The sequence below is a fragment of the Felis catus genome, chromosome D1 (genome assembly GCF_018350175.1).
Source record: "Felis catus isolate Fca126 chromosome D1, F.catus_Fca126_mat1.0, whole genome shotgun sequence".
In the NCBI taxonomy this organism is placed as follows: Eukaryota; Metazoa; Chordata; class Mammalia; order Carnivora; family Felidae; genus Felis; species Felis catus.
Window position 1 is genome coordinate 106,976,874 of NC_058377.1, and position 16,101 is coordinate 106,992,974.

General features: G+C 43.2%; 1 protein-coding gene across 4 annotated transcripts in view; it reads right to left on the reverse strand.

Moving 5' to 3' along the window:
- Positions 1-16,101, reverse strand: part of LOC109492175 (collagen alpha-1(I) chain-like) — a 48,771-nt gene that overhangs the window by 27,807 nt on the left and 4,863 nt on the right. The window contains exon 4 of one of the 4 annotated variants that reach the window (XR_002145956.3): positions 7,479-10,372. The exons of the other annotated variants lie outside the window; for them this stretch is intronic. The gene's annotated coding sequence lies outside the window, so the exon portion shown is untranslated. Of the gene's footprint in view, positions 1-7,478; positions 10,373-16,101 lie in introns of those variants that run through there. 4 annotated transcript variants of the gene reach the window in all.

Genomic DNA, 16,101 nt, shown 5'->3' on the forward strand with positions numbered 1-16,101 from the left:
ATGATCGCCAAAAAGGTGGAAACAACCTGAAAGTCCGTCTCTGATGAACGGATAAATAAAATGTGGTATATCCGTACAATGAAAAATTGTTCAGCCTTCAAAAAGAATGAAGAATCGATATGTTACAACATGGATGAATCTTGAAAACATTATGCTACATGAAAGAAGCCAGACAGAAAAGGCCACATATTATACGATTCCATTTATATGAAATACTGAGAATCGGCAAACGCAGAGAGACAGAAAATAGAGCAGTGGTTGCCAAAGGCAAACTCTGAATTGCCAGAATTGGGAGTGAATGCTCGACAGGTAACGAAGGTTTCCTTTTGGGGCGATGAAAATATTCTGGGACTAGATTGTTAAGGATGGTTTCATACACTGTGAGTGTACCAAATACCACTGAATTATGGGCTTTAAAATGGTTTAAATGGTGGGGTGCCTGGGTGGCTCAGTCGGTTGAGCGTCTGACTTCGGCTCAGGTCATGATCTCACAGTTTGTGGGTTTGAGCCCTGCATTGGGCTCTGTGCTGACCACTTGCTCAGAGCCTGGAGCCTGCTTCAGATTCTATGTCTCCTCTCTCTGCTCCTCCCCCCCTCACGCTTTGTCTCACTCTGTTTCTCAAAAATAAATAAATGTAAAGAAATTTTTTTAATTAAAATAAATAAATAAATAAATAAATAAATAAATAAATAATAAAATGGTTTTAAACGGTGAATTTAATGTTATATGCATTTTAGTACAATTTTTTTTTTAAAGGGAGTCTCAAAAGGGAGCACTAAGGGAGGATAATTCAGCCTCTCAATACAAATTGACAGGTTAGTTTTTCTGTGGATCTGTTTCAAGATGGCTGCCATAGCTTTAGAACTTCCCGCCCTCCCATGACAATACCATTTTCTTAGGGAGGAAAACCCTCCCAAGAGCCTTCCAGCAGACTGTCCCTTAGAATCTCATTGGCTAGAGCCTCGTCACATGCAGACCCATAAACCAGAAACTACAAAAGAAATAGGATTCTGGTGTTTGGGTTAGACCAATTACGGTTCATCTGAGGCTGAGCAAAGGGCTGTCCTTCCCTTCACATTGCTGCTGAATAGAATTTGCACTCTGTTAGCAAGGGAAAAAAGGGACACAGTTATTTGATAGACAGGTGGTGGTGTATACCATATCCTTCTTCCATGATAATATCATCCCACAGATACTTTGGAAATTACCAAACATAACTCTCAAAAATGTAGTTCAAATGGGATGTAGAGTCACAGTGATGGTTCAAGGATGGGCATATGGCCTCGTCTCACTAGTAAGAGGCATCCTCTTCACTTTTCTGGAATTCACTGGACAAGATGAATTTACTCTCTGTTGAGCTTGCTAAACTACCAGATTATAAACCTGAGGTGGCTATTGATGTGAAATGTTGGGGTCTGGGAGCAAATAGTCAAGAAGGAACTCTTGAGACATCTTTAGTGCAAAAAGGGTGGTTTTATTAAAGCATGGAGAACAGAAGTTGTGGGCAGAAAGAGCTGCACTGGGATCGTGAGGAGTGACTGGGAGAGGGTTAGGGATAGTATAAGTCTCTAAAGAATTTGGAAGAAAGGTTTCTAAGACCTTGAGGGGTCATTGACTACTGTCTAGTAAACTCTTAGTCATGAGACCCTTCAGGTGTATCAGTGGGCCATATGTTTGGGGGATGATCGATAACATATATCTTGGGGAGTGGGGTGGGTAGAGATAAAGGAAGTTTCCAAAGGGATTTTTTACAGGATCCTGGAGGTTGGGCTAATGTCAAGCTAGGGTTGCCTTTTGCCTCTAACAAACGGTGAACATTGAGGCAGCTAAGCTCCCAGAGGAAGATCACTCTGCCTGTCTCAAGTACTTGGCAATGGCTTGTAAGTTGTGAGGAAGTTTAATTTCTTTTTCTTTTTCTTTTGCCTTTGTTCTCCACATCATTCCCCCCTGAACAATTTTGACACTTAAATCTTTAAGTTGCTGAGGGTGGAAGGTCTCATCTTCTGTAACTTCTTCCTGCTGAATAGGGGTGTAGAGACGTTCCTACCTATAGGTCAACATTGGTCAGTTGGCGACTTCTATATATAGGAGTTACAAAAGGCAGGAAATATGGATCTTCCTGTGTGGAAAGGATCATCTGTTGACTTGGAGTTATGGCAGTGAAGGAGTCTTGGCATCAGGTGGATAGATGCGGGGATAAACAGCAAAACATGATTAGAATAACAAAAAGAAAAAGAAGCCCAAATAAGAGTCCTTTGATCGTTAACAAAAATCTTCCTCCCGTCCAGGAATTTAACCAATCATTAAAGGAAAGAGAGGGATCATTTAAAGTGCCAATTGAAGTATTCATGTCAGTTAGAAACCCAGAAATACTCTTGTGGTAATCTGGAATGTATACACAGCATTCTGTTTTTATGAGAGCACAAGTTCTGCCTTGCGCAGCAGTTAAAACATCTAATGCCGTTCCATTTTGTAAAACTGTTTTCCACATTTGTGTTACTTCAGCATTTAATAGGTAAATGCTATTTTGAGTGTCATTCAGGGCTTTGACCATGTACTTATTAAAAGCTTCCATGTGCTAAATGACACCCTCCAGTTCTCAAAAGGAAATAAAGGTGGAATGTTAGGTGGTCATACAATGAAACACAGAATGTGCCCACCATTATGTTTAAATTTGGAAGGTTGGCTGGGTTGGTAATGGTTTTAATCATGCATCTATGCATCCAGGCAAAACCCAGAGTAGAGAGGCCTATCCAGCCTGGAGGGAGTCATGGCCACTGGTTAGAGTCACACAGCCATTGGGCCCTGTTAGGAGCCAGCCATCTGATTCTGGGCCTCCTCGAGCTGCAGTCAGGATATTAGGGGCTGTTTGGTTTTGGAGGGCCATCTTCTGAATTTGTGGGTGACTATGAGTTCGGTCTGGATAAAGATGGTTGCTATATGCTTGGCTAAAGCCTCTATTTGCAATTTTACATCAATAGAAATGGCTCCTAGGATAAATATGGCTAAGGGATAAAGCCATCAAGAAGCCCTCTCTCTTTGGGGCGCATGAGTGGCTCAGTCAGTTGAGCAGCCGACTTTGGCTCAGGTCATGATCTTGTGGTTCGTGACTTTGAGCCCTGCATCAGGCTTGCTGATTCAGATCCTCTACCCGCCCCCCCCCCCAACCCTCCTTCTCTCTCTCTCTCTCAAAAATAAATAAGCCTTTAAGAAAAGAAAAAAAAAATAAGAAGCCCTCTCTCTTTGAGTTTAGCCTTAACAATATCCTAATTACAACTGGAATCACTGGCAGTCGGGAGATGATCTGTCTCAGGAGATGAGGACATTCCTAAGTGTATCATCTAATCCAATTATAGGGTAAGTGGGGCTGTCCATTATCACCACAAGTCATAGTTAACCCCATGGTGTGGGGTATACTCTGGCTTTTAAGGAGTGATTTTGTCATCCTAGACACATAGAATTGGTCAAGGTGATAGTTGAGTTATACAGTTGTTGGGGAATTCATCCCATTTTCTAGCTGCTCAAATAATCATATGCCCATGGGGTCCTGTTATTCCACAGAATAACAAGCACAAAGGTTATTTATACATGAGCCATTGTGGCAATTTCTCTGAAGTTGACTTCAAGTTGTCTAGTTTAGGCAAACAACAAACATTCAAAGACAATCAGAACTAGAATTTAGCATTTGCAAAGGTGTGTTATTGAAACATAATTTTGTTTCGGCCACCTGTATGGCTCGGTCAGTTAGGCGTCCAACTCTTTATTTCAGCTCAGATCTTGATCTAAGGTTCGTGAGTTCAAGCCCCATCTTGGACTCTGCACTGGGCATGAAGCCTCAGAAAGAAAGAAAGAAAGAAAGAAAGAAAGAAAGAAAGAAAGAAAGAAAGAAAGAAAGAAAGAAAGAAAGAAAGAAAGAAGAAAGAAAGAAAGGAAGGAAGGAAGGAAGGAAGGAAGGAAGGAAGGAAGGAAGGAAGGAAGGAAGGAAGGAAGGAAGAAGAAAAAAAAGAAAGAAAGAAAGAAAGAAAGAAAGAAAGAAAGAAAGAAAAGGGAAGAAAGAAGGAAAGAAAGAAAGAGGAAAGAAAGAAAGAAAGAAAGAAAGAAAGAAAGAAAGAAAGAAAGAAAGAAAGAAAGATTTTTCTTTTTATAATCACCCTTATTTCCAGAGACAGCCAAATCAAGACTAATTCATTTGCAAAACAAGTCCAAATTTAACAAACCTGGCCTAATTATTTACATCAGTTCAACAAGAATAGTAACTGGTCATATAGATGTTGTTAAAATATGCTTTCCTAGAACTTTTCATAAGTAGAACTCTTAGTAGCCCCTCTAGGCCAGAAGCTAAGCCAAGTACTTGCCATGAGACATGCCTACAAATATTTGCAGATTTGGGTGAATTCCTCTTCTTGAGGTCCCCAAAATATCCTGAGATTCCTGCACCTGCCAGGAAGTGACAATCTGTATTCACCCGGTAAGGGTGCCACAAACTCTTGTAAGCAAGGTATCAGGCCAACATTCCAGGGGGCTTTATTGGTTCCATAAGGTCAATCTTAATTCCTTAAAGCTGTTTGGTCCTATCTGAGTCTATGCATGTGTCTCAAATATGACTTTCCAGTCAAAGCCTTGGTAAAATAAACAATGTTTCCAATGGTGTCCTTTAACGAGAACAAATTCTTATTGAACTTATGCCAATAACCACGATTGCCATGGAAGAAAGAAAACTCACTGAGACTTTTCTGAATTCTAGAGGGTTCAGGTAGAGAGGAAAGTTAAAAAGCTTCAATTCATTCGTAAATGAATATTTTATCATATTTATGTAAGTCATAGATAAGAGAAAATTTCCTTAATCTGCAAGAGCAAACATTAGAGAACCAGCAATGTTTCAAACAAGAGTCACAAAATTATAAGCATCTTCCTCAATTTATTTAGTCCCATGTTACTAATTCTTGTTCACTTTGAATGCAGCTTTTTAGTTCTGGAAATTCTTACCTATTTTAGTCTCATGATCTTAAAGATATAAAAAACCTGTATTTGTCAAAAGCCCTTCTTATGAATCTCCTTGAACGTGAAACTTATTTTGCAAGAGCATCAGAACAATAACTATAAATGACAAAAAATAAAAATAAAAAACCTTGGAAATGGACATTGTTAACGATCTGATATGAGAGTTCATTATGATGTAAATGACAAGGAAACTTAGTTATTTCTGTGACACAAACATAGAAACTGGTTTTCCTGGGCAAAGAGAAAATAACTTTATTTACATTTTCTTATCAAGGGCAGACAAACAATCCAAGAAAACATTGTCTTTTTAATAGACAGAAAGCAGAAATTTAATCTTATACTAGTGCATTTATTTTTATTTTTATCTTGAGAGAGAGAGAGAGAGAGAGAGAGAGAGAGAGACAGAGGGAGCACCAGCGGGGGAGAAAGGCAGAGGGAGAGAGAGAGCATCTTAGGCAGCCTCCATGCTCAGTGCAGAGCCCAACACAGGGCTTGATCCCACAACCCTGGGATCATGACCTGAGCCAAAATCAAGAGTCAGATGTTCAACCGACTGAGCCACCCAGGTGCACCTAAACCAGTGTATTTTTTAAATCCATTTATTTTGAAGCACCTGGATGGCTCAGTTGGTTAAGCGTTCCATTCTTGATTTCAGCTCAGGTCATGATCTCGCGGTCATGAGATGGAGTCCCAAGTCGGGCTCCATGATGGGAGTGGAGCTTGCTTAAGATTCTCTCACCCTCTCTCTCTGCTCCTGCCCACTCATTCTCTCTCCCCCTCTCTCAATAAAATAAAATAAAATAAATAAAATCCATTTATTTCAACCTTAGCTCATCCTGACCATACATAAAATTCCTTTCCAATGATTTCCATTCACAAAACTCCTACAATTGTCTTTTGCATTCAGATTTTCCCCCCAAGCCATTTCTCTCCAAACAGCCAGTCTCATTTTAGGACAAAATTACTTCCTTTTTCCTTCAACAAAAATGTATTCCCAATAGAAAACCTAGAAGTAGACCCACAACTATATGGTCAACTAATCTTTGACAAAGCAGAAAAGAATATCCAATGGAAAAAAGACAGTCTCTTCAACAAATGGAGTTGGGAAACCTAAACATCAACATGCAGAAGAATGAAAGTGGACCACTTTCTTACACCATACACAATAATAAATTCAAAATGAATGAAAGACCTAAATGTGAGATAAGAAACCATCAAAATCCTAGAGGAGAACACAGGCATCAACCTCCTTGACCTCGGCTGGAGCAACTCCTTACTAGACATGTCACTGAATGCAAGGGAAACAAAAGCAAACATGAACTACTGAGACTTCATCAAGACAAAAAGCTTCTGGGAATGCCTGGGTAGCTCAGTCGGTTAAGCATCTGACTCTTCATCTTGGCTCAGGTCATGATCTCACAGTTTGTGGGATAGAGCCCTGCATTGGGCTCTGTGTTGACAGCATAGAACCTGTTTGGTATTCTTTCTCTCCCTTTCTCTCTGCCCCTTCCTGCTGTCTCTCTCTCTCTCAAAATAAATAAATAAACTAAAAAAAAAAAAAAAAACCACTTCTGCACAGATAAGGAAACGATCAACTAAACTAAAACGTAGCCTATGGAATGGGAGAAGATATTTGTAAATGACATATCTGATAAATGGTTAGTATCCAAAATCTATAAGAATTTATCAAACTTAACACCCAAAAAACAAACAAACTAGTTAAGAAATGGGCAGAAGACATGAATAGACACTTTTCCAAAGAAGACATCCAGATGGCTAACAAACACATGAAAAGATGCTCAACATCACTCATCATCAGGGAACTACAAATCAAAACCACGATGAGATACCACCTCACACCTGTTAGAATGGCTAAAATTAACACAAGAAACAACAGGAAAAAGGGGAACCTCTTGCATTGTTGGTAGGAATGAAAACTGGTGCAGTCACTCTGGAGAACAGTATGGAGTTTCCTCAAAAAAACTAAAAATAGAGCTACCCTATGATCTAGCAATTGCAATGTTAGGTATTTACCCAAAGGATACAAAAATACAGATTTGAAGGGATACATGCACTCCAGTGTTTAGAGCATATTATCAACAATAGTCAAACTATGGAGAGAGCCCAAATGTGTCCATCGGCTGATGAACACATAAAGAAGATGTGGTGTGTGTGTAAGTCAGCCATGAAAAAGAATGAAATCTTGCCATATGCAATGACATGGAGGGAGCTAGAATGTATCATGCTGAATGGAATAAGCCAACCAGAGAAAGATAAATATCATATGATTTTACTCATCTGTGGCATTTAAGAAACAAAAGAGATGAACATATGGTGGGGGAAAGAAGGAAGGGAAACAAATTGCAAGAGACTCTTAACAAGAGAGAACAAACGGAGGGTTGATGGAGAGGAGGTGGGTGGGAGACGGGCTAGATGGATGATGGGTACTAAGGAGGGCACCTGTTGTGATGAGCACTGGGTGTTGTATGTAAGTAATGAGTCACTGAATTCTTCTTCTGAAACCAATATTGCACTGTATGTTAACTAACATTTAAATTTAAAAAATAATCAGATAAAAATGTATTCCCATTCCTTACATCTTTCTTACACATTTTCTACTTTCCTACATACAGAATTGCTTCCCTTGTTTCCATCAGTCTTAATTACATTTAGCAGAATTTTAACTCTTAGAAACCTTAGTCTCCAGTGAAAACTAAGTAGTAACCAACTGTCAACTGTTACACCAGAATTCTTTGGATGGCAAATTTATGAATCAATTAAGCACAAAGCATGTTTTCCAACATTCAGATATTCTTAGTTGCTTTGCAATAAGAAGTCAAAAGCAGAGAAATCTTATGTTCAGTAATCAATGCTTTAGTATATTATCTCCTTTGGAAAAGACTTAGATGTCCAATGAATTCAATCCGATTTATCATCCAAGCAAAGCTTCAAACTGTCTTACCAATTACCCAAGAAAACTTTAATATAGACAAAATCAACCATCGTCTTAAGTCATCGTTTTGCCGACAAACTGCAACAGAGAGAACGCGGGCTTATTTGACCTTCAGTGAGCCAGGGGAGAATCAAACTTTCCTATGTAATGCTGGGAACTCTAAAGACATGTCCATATTAATTAACCCAACAAACTTAAATGAGTTTAAGTACCCAATTATGTGCCACCTAGGTCCACTTCAAAGTCAACGCATTTGTTCCCCATTGTCAGATTTTACCTGGGACACCAGTGGGGAAATCTGAAGTGGGTGGTGCAAGTCCAAGGGTCTTTGCTCCTTGACAGTGAGGGGAGGAGGAGCAGGAGTTGAGAGTGCCAGAGGCACCACGGACGATATAGGAGCCAGTTACGCAGGTATCACCCAAGGGGTGCAGAAACAGGAGGGGGAGGAGGAGGCAGAAGATTCGAGGTGGTGCCAGAGGACAGAGAAAGAGGATTCCTTGTTCTAAAGTTTGTCAGCTCGGACAGATGAGCAGATGCCATATTTGTTTGCTTGCTTTTCCCTCAACAAATGGAATTAGGCAATCCATGCTGGGCCAGAGAACACAGGGAACTTCCCTCAAACAAAGGGAGTTTTAGCAGCTGCTTGGGAATATTCCTTAAAGTCCCTGGCCCGAGGTAGACTAACCACAGTTGGCTCCAATGATCATAGTCATTAACCGGGGAAATGAATGAGGAAGCCCCTACATCTATTAGGAGGAGGAACAGTGAAAGAAGGTCAGCGTCCCCTTCCTTTGGCCCCCAAATGAGAACATGTGTTTCCTCCAGCAACCTGGATTCTATCAGGAGGAGGCCTATTTAATTATCATCCAGTACGTAAGAAGGGAGTTTATCGGCCAGGTTTGTGGCCAAACACAGTTTGCAAGGGGACCTTAGATTGGGGTCATGATTTAGGGCCATGAAGTCCTGGACATAGAGTATCTCAGTCCATTTGCCCCATTTCCTGCAGAAGAGATCCGACGGATAATCATACTAAGGTCATGCAGTGTTACAGAAGATCAGACTTTTTAACTTTTACAATATGAATTATTTCCAGTGGGTTAAAAGGCATCCCAAGGGAGAGTCCTTGAGAACCAAAGAAGAAGGCTAGAGAAGGTCCATTACCCAAAAAATTCCCCCTGACTCCAGGGTGGCATCCCACGTGCAGGATATGTCAGAGGTTCCTGGTGTCAAAGTGACCCAAGGCATCCCTCAAACGAAATCACTATTGATCGCCATCCTGCCTGCCATGAAGGCCCGGTAGGAGGGATTGCCAACATCCCTCCACTTCCCTGTTGCACCCTAGGCTGCAAATGGGTGCTGGTGAATGGACCGACATACTGTATTGTGCCATGCCATGAAGAACCTGCTGTTTTTAACCCATGGAGAACACTAGAAAAGTTTTACAAAGGAAAATCGCCCAGTTTTGTAATTTAAGTAGTTAGTAGGGGACATTGACAGAAATCAGTAAAGATAGAAACGAATCATGGTCTGAGCAACGTTCTAACACACGTGGTCTTCACGGCCAACTTCCCTAGGAAATCGTCCCCAGTTGGGTTTGAAGGCTCGGAGTCCAGATGAGAAGACTCAGGCTGCACATTGGGCACCGAAATGATGGGAAATGTTGGGGTCCGGGAGTGAACAGTCAAGAGAGAATTCTTGAGATGTCTCTGGTGCAAAAAGGATGGTTTTATTAAAGCACGGGGACAGGACCCATGGGCAGAAAGGGTTGCACCCAGATTGTGAGCAGCGACTGATTATATACTTTCAAGTTGGGAGGGGGTTAGGGATAGTGTAAACCTCTAAGGAATTTGGAAGCCAGGTTTCCAGGATCTTGAGGGGCTAGCTGTTGTTAGGAACAGGTCATTTACTACAGCCCAGTAAACTCTTAGTCGTGAGACCCCTCAGATGTATATCAGAGGGCCCTATGTTTACAGGAGGATTGTTAACATATATCTTTGTGGGGGAGAGAGAAAGGAAGTTTCCAAAGGGAGTTTTTACAAGATCCTGGAAGTCAGGCTAATGTCAAACTAAGGTTGCCTTTTGCCTCTAGCAATGTATTGACATTGAGGCAGCTGAGCTCCTTGAGGAAGGTCACTCTGCCTGTCTGTAAGTTGTAAGGAAGCTTGATTTCTTTTTCTTTTGCCTTTGTTCTCCACATCAGCTGTGATGTTCATCTTCGCCACCACATAGTGGATTCTGCCTGAAAACAAACCCAAGGCAGAAGATCGAACCCGGAGATGGAGAGATATGACATTCCTGAAAATATCATGTGTGCTCCTGAATCCAGCGACGCCTGAAGTCAGCTCGGGGTTTTTCTGATACATGGGCCAACGCTTTCTCTTTTTCACTTGACCCAGTTTGCATTTGGTTTCTATCGTCTGCAATGGAAAAGTTCTAAATGATGCAGGAAACAAGCAGGGGTCAGATCAGGAAAGACTTGTATGCAATACGTTTGGACTTTATCCTGGAGTAACTGGGAACCAAGCAGGGGAAAAGCATGGTCCCTCTTACAGAAATTGTGGAGCCCATTCTTCTGCCCGAGGCCAAAACCAGATCCACTAGGTTATATTGGTCCTCGAATCCCCAAATCCCGTCACTGTCAACGTTATCAGAGGTAGACTGTAAATCGAAAGACTTTAATGACTGCTGGTACCACTCCCTGGGCAATTAACCAAGCAGCTAATAAAAAGTAGGTATGGGGGCAGGGTGCCTGGGTGGCTCAGATGGTTAAGCAGCAGACTTCGGCCCAGGAGCCTGCTTTGGATTCTGTGTGTCCCTCTCTCTCTGCCTCTCCCCCACTTGTGCTCTCTCTCTCTCTCTCTCAAAAGTAAATAAACATTTAAAAAAAAAAAAGTCTAAAAAAAAAGTAGGTATGGGTGCACCTGAGTGGCTCAGTTGGTTGAGCATCTGACTTTGGCTCAGGTCATGATCTCGCAGTTCGTGAGTTCAGGCCCCACATCAGGCTTGCTGCTGTCAGCGCAGATCCTGCTTCCGATCCTCTGTCCCTCCCCCCCTTGCACTCTGTCTCTCTCTCAAAAATAAATAAACATTAAAAAAAAAAAAAAAGGTAGATATGGCTAGGGACACCTGGGTGGCTCAGTGGGTTAAGCATCCAACTCTGGATTTGGGCTCAAGTGAGGACCTCAGGGTTTGTGAGATTGAGCCCCACATCGGGCTCCACACTGACAGCACAGAGCCCACTTAGGATTCTTTCTCTCCCTCTCTCTCTGCCCTACCCCCACTTGTGCAAACGTGGATTGATAATGGACCCAGGCGACGCAGGAAGGAATTTCATCTGAAAAGATAAGTTGAGAGCCATGCAAATGGGCAGGGGGATGTCCTTTTAGATACAGATTTATACTTACTGCCTCCAGAAATTTTGACAGTGGGGGTTGAAAGATGTGCTTACTTAAGAAGAAACCTAACAAGGGAACCAGCGGGCAACCCACCACACTCGTCTCTGCTCTGGGTGCCAGAGGCCATCACCCAGAGCTTGCCGGCCTGGCAGGAAGTGAACATCAGCGACCTTCCCACTGAAGCCCAGGACCCACTCTGGACAACAGGATGCAGGAAGGAACACAGAAGCAAAATCTCCCCCTGTGGAAAGGGGTGGAGCCTTCCTTAGGAAGAAAGAAGTTGTCTTACTCAGAGACTGAGAAGGAAGTTCATGTGCACACGCAGGGTGAACCTGATCACCGGAAAGCAGTCAGAAGAGAACCGTCCATCAGGACAAAGATGGGAAGAAGTCTCGAGTCACATACTACTTCTCGGTGGGACACAAGGGAAGGTTCACGTGAGCCGGAATTGTAACCTTCGCTCCCTTTAGAATGTAAATTCCTCCTGAAAATGGCCTAATTCGGGGTTTTGCAAACTTTCTGTATGTGTAGGAATCACCCATAGGGCTTGTTACAAGTGTAGCTTCCTGGAATCCTTCTATAGGTTCTGATTTTGTAGAAAAAAAGTGGACAGCTGTCGTCTTATACCCTCGGTATCCTTCACCCTGTCTTTGGTACCCTTTGGGGAAACAGAACAAGAGACGTTTGTTCGTTCATCAGCTCCCATCCCTGTTGGTCACTGACGGTTCCCTAGGCCACCCCCTTTTAGGATGCACATGTGTTAGCGCTGAGTAAGGTCCCACAATGTCTCCCACTGGGGTGTCAGAGGAACCCCAGAGGAAAAAGTGAAAGGTACAAGGTGCGGGCAAGGGGCAATCAGGTTGTGCCTACATGAAGTTGACAAAGCCTGCCTAGGACGGGCTATAGCCGGGGGCGCCTGGGTGGCTCAGTAGGTTGAGCGTTTGACTTCACCTCAGGCCATGATCTCACGGTTCGTGAGTTCGAGCCTCGCGTCAGGCTCTGTGCTGACAGCTCAGAGCCTGGAGCCTGCTTCGGATTCTGTGTCTCCCTCTGCCCCTCCCCTGCTCACACTCTGTCTCTCAAAACTAAATAAACGTTAAAAAAGTTGTTGCTGTTGTTGCTGTTGTTTTAAAGCACTGGTTGTAGGTTGGAAATGAGGTGTGGCTGAGAAGATCTGAAGTTACGCACAAGACCATTCCTGGGACGTCTGCTTCCAGAATTCTCGGCCCCACTCCATTCAGTCCAGTCTACTACAAGAGGATTCAGGGAATGAGATCCATCCATTACCTTCCTCCTCTATCCCCTTCTCGATTTCTCTCACCTACCCCCAGCATTCTGCCCACTCAGTAAGTGACACTGAAGTCACTGAGGGCCACCATCGGTAAGTGGTCGCACTAGTGGGGATTTGAACCCACACAGATTGTCTCCAGTGCTTGGGATTTTTACCACTTAACCTATAAAACAATGTCAAGGGAAGAAAGTCCAGGGTAGGTGGCATCCAAGTTCAGGGAGAAAGAAAACCAAAACTGCTTAGAGACGTCTACTGTGGTCAAGGAGGTAGGTAGATAGACCACCAAAAGCACAACGGACCAAGGGGAAAAGAGAGAAATTGGCTGACACCGACATTAAAAACATTTGTGCTGCGAACAATACCTCTAAGAGAGTAGACGGAAGGAGCAGCTGGGTGACTCAGTCAGTTGGGCACCTGACTCTTGATCTTGGCTCAGGTCATGATCTCATGGTTTGCGAGCTGGAGCCCCACATTGGGCTCTGTGCTGCCAGCGCAGAGCCTGCTTGGGATTCTCTCTCTCTCTCTTTCTCTCTCTGCCCCTCCCCAGCTTCCACGTGTGCGTGCGCCCTCTCTCTCTCTCCAGATAAGTAAACAAACACTTTCTAATAAAAGAAATATTAAAGAGAGAGAGAGAGAGTAGAAGGAAAAGCCACAGAATAGAAAATATTTACGAATCACATGAGAGAGAAGGGTCTAGCATCCAGAATATACAATGAACTCTTACAACTCAACAATACAAAGACGGATAAACCCAATTTAAAAATGAGCCGAGGATGTGAACAGACATTCTCCCAAAGAAGATATACAATCATGAAAAGATGTTGGGGCGCCTGACCGACTCAGTCAGTAGAACCTGCAATTCTCGATCTTGGAGTCGTGAGTTTGAGTCCTATGTGGGGGGGGGGGGGTAGAATTTACCTTTAAAAAATGTTTAACATCATTAGTCATTGGGACAATGCAAATCAAACCTCTGAGATATACCACACGGCTGGCAGGATGGCTATACTGTAAGCAAAGGACGATAACAAGTGTGGGCAAGGCTGTGGAGAAATCGGATCTCTCCTACGTTGCCGGTGGGAACGCGGGGCGCAGCCGCTGTGGAAGTACATTTTGGCAATTCCTCAAAAAGTTCAACGTAAAACTAGCATATGACCCAGCAATTCCACTCCCAGGTTCATACCCAAAAGAACTGAAAACAGATGTCCAAATAAAAACTTGTGCACGTATGTTCACAGTAGCACCATAGCCAAACGGTCGAAACGACTCAAATGTCTATCATCAAACAAAATGTGGTATGCATCTACAACTGAATATGGCCCAGCAAAAAAAAAGAAATGAAGGACTGGGCGCCTGGGTGGCTCAGTGGGTCAAGCGTCTGACTTCGGCTCAGGTCATGATCTCTCCGTTCCCGAGTTGGAGCCCCACAGGGGCTCTGGGCTGACAGCTCAGAGCCTGGAGCCTGTTTCAGATTCTATGTCTCCCTCTCACTCTCTGCCCCTCCCCTGCTCACGCTCCGTCTCTCTCTCTCTCGCTCTCTCTCAAAAATAATAAAATAAACATTAAAAAAAAAGCACTGACACATGTTAGAGGAATGAACTTGGGAAACATTTTGCTAATTAAAAGCCAATCACACACACAAAAAAGCCAATCACAAAAGGCCAATACTGTATGATTCCCTTTACACGAAGTGCCCAGAATATGCAAATGTATAGAGACAGTAAGTAGATGGGGGGGGGGGGGGAGGAGGCGATGGACAACGGGTAGTGACTGCTAGTGGGTATGGGGTTTCTTTTAAGAGGAACGAAAATGTTCTGAAATCATACTGTAGTGATGTAGATTGCACACGGAATTGTACGCTTTAGATGCGTGAATTGTACGGAATGTAAATTATATCTCCTAAAGCTATTTTTAATAACCGGAATGCCCCACATGCCAGGAAAGCCCTCTGTCACCCAGGCAAACCAAGAAGGCTTGTCCCCCTCATGCCACCCTCAGCCCTGTTAACATTTAAAAAATAATAATAACCAGGGCGTTGGGGAGAGAACACAAGGTCTGGAAGCATTAGCTTGTTGTGGCAACGCTGCGTAACAAACCCTGAAACGCAGTGATTTACGAAAGCAAGTGTTTATTTCTTGCTCGCGGGTCTGTGGGTCAACGGCGCCTCTCCTAGGCCAGCTGGGCTCCGGCGCACTTGGGTGTCTCCCATTCCAGGACCCAGGCTGGAGGGGCAGCGTGCTCTTGTCATGGTGGACGGCACACGCCAGGAGGGGCCAACCCACAGCACGCAAATACCCACAAAGCCTCGGCTAGGATATCGCTTCCTTCACGCTAGCTCACTCTCTCCTGGCCACAGCAAGTCACGTTGCCAAGCCCAAAGTCAGTGGGATGGGAAGGTATTCCCCGCCTAGTAAGAGGCACTGAAAAGTCTCAAGGTAACGAGGCTGGGCGTGTAATCTTATTACAGGGGGAGTGAAATAGTTGAAAACAAGCCAGTTCACCACAGCTACTGGGCCAAATACTTGTCATTCCTGCCTTATGAGACATTTGTCTAATGTCTGCTGCATTGGGATCTTTTTTCCTTTAGTAGGAATTACTATCCTTAAAATCGCGATTCTACAAGTAAAACTACAGATGCGAAAAACTACAGATGGAAAAAAAACTTTAAGATGTGAAAATGAGCCATAATCCCACCATCCAGGTTAACCAACGTTAATAGCTTCCTGTTCATTCCCGCATATATGTAACCACACTGGTGCTTTATTCTAACATAATCAGGATCACGATATACGTAGTTTTGTAATCTCTATTGCCAGTTAAAATCTCATGAATACCTTTCTATATAAAAACATAGATCAGGGGTGCCTGGGGGGGCTCAGCCGGTTGAGCATCTAGCTTCAGCTCAGGTCACGGTGTCACGGTTCGCGAGTTCGAGCCCCGAGTCGGGCTCGCTGCTGTTAGCACTGAGACTGCTTAGGATCTTCTGTCTCCCTCTCTCTCTGTCCCTCCCCCACTCACACTCTCTCTCTCAAAAATAAATAAAACATTTTTAAAACATAGATCATATTTCTTCTTAGAAAAATATTTTTTAATGTTTATTTTTGAGAGAGAGAGAGAGAGCAGGGGAGGGGCAGAGAGAAAGGGAGACACAGAGTCTGAAGCAGGCTCCAGGCTCTGAGCTGTCAGCACAGAGCCCAACGCGGGGCTCGAACTCACGGACCAAGAGATCATGACCTGAGCCAAAGTCGGACATTCAACCGAGTCACCCAGGCGCCCCTAAAAAATAGATTATTCTAATGTTTGTGTGAATCGTACTCACAACATTTTGCATGTGTTAATGAACATTTTCATCAATCATTCTGTTATCACAACACATTTAGTTCTGTTTCTCATGTTTACTTTTTTTTTTTTTTTTTTTAGAGTGAGAAAGAGAGAACTCGAGTGGGGAAGAGGGGCAAAGAGA